Genomic DNA, 6065 nt, shown 5'->3' on the forward strand with positions numbered 1-6065 from the left:
TAGTACATCTACAACATGGGTACCTGGTAGTAGCCCCCTACATCAAAGTGACAATGTTAAGGTTGAAAATATAATAAATAAATAAATATAACCATTCTCAATTCACATTTGCCAGGAATGCAATGATGCGTCTCTGATTCTCCAACTCGTCAATGACAGGGATGTATCTTTACAAGTCTTACACTGTCAATATCTGCAGCAAACAGTATAAGTATAAGGTTGATCGAGATTGTCGGACTGACTTCCTCATCTTGGTTGTTATGGTCACAACGTTCCGGCCTCCATCAGGTGTTTCGTATCGAACTGTCCTAGTGATATATGGCCGAGTGGTCCTAGACGTTGTATCAAAGTTTGCAGTTACCCAAACGTGCTGAGTTCAATCCTGAACGAAGGCAGTGAAAAGTAACATTCAAAACAGAGAATCAGCAACTATGTCCCAGAGCCTAGCTGGAGTCCGAACACGGTACCCCCGTAATAATTATAAAGGGTTGGGTTCGAGACTCCTTACAAACGGTTCCCCAGTTCGATACGAAACACCTGATGAAGGCCGGAGAGCAAAACGGCCGAAACGTTGTGACCATAACAACCAAGGTGAGGAAGTCAGTCCGACAATCTCGATCAATGAAAACACGTCATCTCAAAAATTCAGACAATTACTAAGTATAAGGTGATGATTCATAAAGAAAAATTACAAAAGATATAACTTTTCGAACGCATGTCGTAAATTAAACAAACCAGTTGTATTCACATTGCGGTCTTGCTTTATCGTAAGAAACATAATTTTCGCATGTATTTTCCCCTTTTAGAAATACACAGTCTACATGAAACGCTTTTAAAGAGTCATCCTATTGTTCACTCTACCTCGTTTATTCTATACGTTTCATTTTACTTTCATCGATCCATTCCTTCCTCGAACTCCTCCGTACAAGCCTTTAGGACTGTGTTTTTTTTTATGTAACGTGAATAAACTTTCAGTTTATTTACCTCGCGACGTGATATGCCAAACGCGGACATGACCTGCATTAGTTACCCGTTGTGTTTTACTAGCGTAATTACATAAAAAAAAAACTCCTCACAATGTCGGAGTACGCGAATAAATAGCGAATTCGCTTTCAGTGACGTTGATGCACTGTATATATAAAAAAAAAATCACGTAATTAGCTAGCGACTCCAAGTTCAAACAATATCAGTTGCCATGTAGACTTTAATATAATAAAAAAACGACATTTCATATCAGGAAATGCATTTTTCTCTGCCTGTCTACGTTCTCTTTCATATATATATATATATTGGACTTTCCCGTCGATTTCGAGGTATTAGTTTCCAACAACGTATTGTTCAACTTCATTTATGCTTCAATACACACACACACACACACACACACACATATATATATATATATATATATATATATATATATATATATATTCTAGCAGTTGAGACCGGCTTTGCAGGGGCCCTATGTACTGTTCATACCTTTATGTGCATATATATATTAAAAAAAGTTTGACTCATTTCCAGGTGACCTACATCTAAAATTTCAAATATTGAAACCCATTTTGAGTTTGGTAAAGTCTTCAAGGGCCCACTGTTTCAACAGTGACATCTTGGAAGATAGATTTTCGCCCAAAAACTGATTAACATCTTGCTGTATGTCTGAATACACTTTATGTAAAATGTAAAATATTTAGAATAAAAGTTGTCTGAGTAAATTGGTGGGGACCGCTGAGGTCATTTTCTTTTTTTGGAACTTTGCCCAATTTTGACAATTTAACATTTATTATTCTGAATTCAAATCAAATTAAAATGTTTGTTCCCTGTCCAATTAACCTACATCAAAATGTTCAAGTGTTTAGACCCAAAATTGGCGGACCGGTTTGGTGGAGTTTCAAAAATCAAATCATTGAACTTTGACACCTTGACCCCCTTGACAATTAAATTTCTGGCCAAAAATTGATTTAAAAGACTTTTTCAAATCCTTTATGTCGAATCTCGAGTCTGTAGATTTTAAATAGACAGAGTAGTTTGGTAGAAAAATGTACACACACAGACACGTAGGCAATTTGAGTTTTGTACAGTATATATATATGTGTGTCATGTCATGTCATATGCTACTGGTACCATGGAACCCAGTACTACCTGCTTCATGGTCGGGTCACCGGACACTAAACTGGGTCCCCCGCCAGACTTTGGTAAGGAAGGTGGCTAGTCTCCCTGAAGGATTAAAAACAAGACCTTTAAAGGGGCGAATAGACCCGTTTTCGGGGTCAAAGGCCAACTACCACAGTGTGTGTATGTATGTGTGTGTTGGGGTGGAGAGGGCTCCCGTAAGCCGTGGTGAAGGCAACCTTTCTAGGAGAAACACATCTCTGATTTAAAAAAAAAAAAACATAACGCGGGAGATCAATAGGCGCATTAAGCTGGTCTGCAGTTAAACTTGTTGCTGGCTATCTTGCTCTTGCTTGTTGCTGCATATCAACACTTTGAACCAAGAGAGAGACTTAGCTGTCGAACAAAGCTAAGCCTCTGTAACATCATCTGTGTATACATACTCCCTCAGGCATTTTTCTATTAAAATGGTCCTTTGGCGATGGGAATCATTTTTGGGCTCGTGGACTTTAAGTGTCTGAGGGAGTGGTACTCGTCAGACAAAACGTTGCAATCATATTATATATATATATATATATATATATATATATATATATATATATATATATATATATTGCGACGAATATTTTTTTCTGGTTGAGTAATTCGCAAAAATAATTTAAAACAAATAAAATAATAATAATAAAGTTCGAAAAAAGGGTGCCAGAAATTGGAAATCGGAGGAATAACTGCAAAATTACAACGACTAACGATAATGAAAAAGACTGAAATATTAAGGAAAACCTTTGAATGCGGAGAATAATACAAGACAATATAACGAATAAGCGTTACAGGAATGAAGAACACCGAAACTGCATATTTACAAGTTCTACACCCCCATTATGCATCCCCCCATTGTTTCATCACCGCCCCCCCCCAAAAAAAAAATGATACCAAAGCGCCGAGAAGGGTCAATAAGGACTGAAAGACCGAGGAGCGAGCGCCAACCAGACCTCGACTAGACAAGCCCAAAGAGAACTGTATGTGGGGAAGACTGAGTGCCACTCAAATTCCAGTATAAACAAATGACCACTACCAACGAGAAATCAATGGTAAGCCGCTGTTGCGATTATACAAATTCATTTGCAAATGCTATCGAAGGAGATAGAGAGAGCTGGACGTCTGGGAAGACTTGTTGTCACTCAGCTTCCAGAGAACACCACAGGTTTCCAATCAGATCGTTTGTTGACTTGTGTGAAAGCTCAATGTGAGCCAATAATAATAATAATAATAATAATAATAATAATAATAATAATAAAAATAATAATAATAATAATAATAATAATAATAATAATAATAATAATAATAATAATAATAATAATAATAAAAATGCTGCTCATCAAATTTCGTCCGTGTTTGTTTATAATATCACGTTAGCTGATATTTTGAATTGATCAATGCTTTGTAAAATAATTTCTCATTAATATTTTTCTTTTTATAAATATGAAAGCGGAGAAATGATTTGTAGCGATTTTAAATGGTAACTCTTCTTTTATCGTAAATTAAACTTAGTAATAAGAAAAAAAAACAAAGAAATAAAAAATAAGGTACAACCAAGAGATAACAGAAGATCTTCGGTCTGTAAGCGAATGTCCCACTTCCAGAAAAAAAAAATCATTTGCTTAAATTTTATTATCCTACGTACTAATGTAGCGTAACATATTCTCTTGTAAAATTATCCTTTTGTTATCTTTAAGAGAGAAAAATATATTTTAAAGATAATATTTTTTCGATTTTCAGTACGTCTCAGATGAATTTCTGTACAAAACATATCGAGGAACAATGCCAGACATATGAATATCTTCGTGTGAAATTTGAATAAGATAGACTCAGATGTTTCGTGAAATCTGAAAAGAGGAACTTACACGTACAAGCACAGAGTCATTTGTATATATATATATATATATATATATATATATATATATATATATATATATGGGGATAAAAATAAAATATTTAAACAGTTAAATAAAGCATTTGTTCGTTATCCTGATGCTTTTGAATCGTTTAAGATAAACCAGACTATATTAATAAAGGAAATCCAAAACTATATTAGCAATGTATAAAATGTATTTATAATTACATATAATAAATTTATATATATATATATATATATATATATATATATATATATATATATATATATATAAAAATGTATGTATATAAAAATAAAATATTTTTAACCTTTATATATCTAATTTTAAATAAATAAGAGTGTAAATATACAAACTACTAATTATAGTGGGGGGGTGATAAGTAGTTACATGGATTAATCCAAATCTTATAAATACAAGACTGATAAATTAAAAAAAATGTATCCATTTAAAATGTGGAAATTGATGAATCGCACAGGTAAGAAATTCATGTTTATACTATGAAAAGGTTAGTAATTGCAATTAAGAATAGGAAATTGGATCAAATGTTTGCAACATATCTTCTTCCTAAGATAAAGGGTGGTGGTGTTTGATCAACACTGCTGGGGAGCCATGATGTAATATACTGTTTTGTTGTTAAATCCCCGAAACAGTGTTTCATGGTAAATAACTGATGATCCCTTGAAAAATAAAAAAATGGTATTATAGTAAATTCGAGAGCGTTGATGCAGTGATTGCAGGTGATTAAATGACTTAATGACTAGATGGTTTTTTAACGAATGATAAACAGTAATTTTTTGTATAATTTTAAAGGTTAAACACTTCAAAGACTATATATATATATATATATATATATATATATATATATATAAAGGATGGGGCGATTCCAATATTTTTTCCGATTCCGATACAATTACCGATTCCGATTACAATTCTTTATAATCTCTAATTATTTAACTATAACATTGTTATTTACCCCGATTTTCATAAAAACACATGTTTAGGATGCAGATATTTTTCTAAACATCAATACACACTTGTGGAGGATGATCTATCGATTTTAACTTTACTTGTATTTTAAACTCAGTAGATATTAATTTTTTTATTGATATTATCAACACTGGAAGATTTTACTTTAAACAGAAAAAAAATTAAGAAAGCGCGTTAAAAGAATCGTTTTGGCATCGGAAAATAGGCATTAATTATACTGGTACCGATTCCGATACTCCAAAATCTTCCGCCTTTTCAGATTCGCGATTCCGATTCCCGGTTCCGATTAATCGTCCCAACACTGATATATATATATATATATATATATATATATATATATATATATATATATATATACTCGGGGTCTTTTTTTATATTAAAAAATAATGGACTAATGAATTCAACGAGGTTGTTAGATAGTGCTCAATAAAAAGAGCTGATAATACTTGTTTATTGTTATATAAACATGCTCACATCCCGCTGCTACAAATAGCCACTTGTTTCAATCAAACAACAGATATCATCAGGCAGCGACTTGACTATTCAAAAGTTCAATTCATTGAACTTTTGAATAGTCAAGTCGCTGCCTGATGATATCTGTTGTTTGATTGAAACAAGTGGCTATTTGTAGCAGCGGGATGTGAGCGTGTTTATATAACAATAAACAAGTATATATATATATATATATATATATATATATATATATATATATATATATATATATATATATATATATATATATATATAGTAGAACCCCGGTATACGACAATGAATATTAATAACAAAATACCGTACACATGCATAAAATCAAATGCATACAATCAAATAACATTACAAAAAACAAGGTTGGGCGAGGCAAATGCCGTAACCAGTGTCTCGAAAACATCTTATTCCACATTGTTACTTGAAAAAAAATAAACGTATTCTAGGGCCACCGTATCCTTAGTTTCTACTGTATATATATATATATATATATATATATTTACATATAGAAGATGAGCCAAAAGTAGGTGGACAGTATTATAAACCTTCCTAACTTGGAAAGTGACACTC

The sequence above is a fragment of the Euprymna scolopes genome, chromosome 34 (genome assembly GCF_053919585.1).
Source record: "Euprymna scolopes isolate OS-2025 chromosome 34, ASM5391958v1, whole genome shotgun sequence".
Classification (NCBI taxonomy): domain Eukaryota; kingdom Metazoa; phylum Mollusca; class Cephalopoda; order Sepiida; family Sepiolidae; genus Euprymna; species Euprymna scolopes.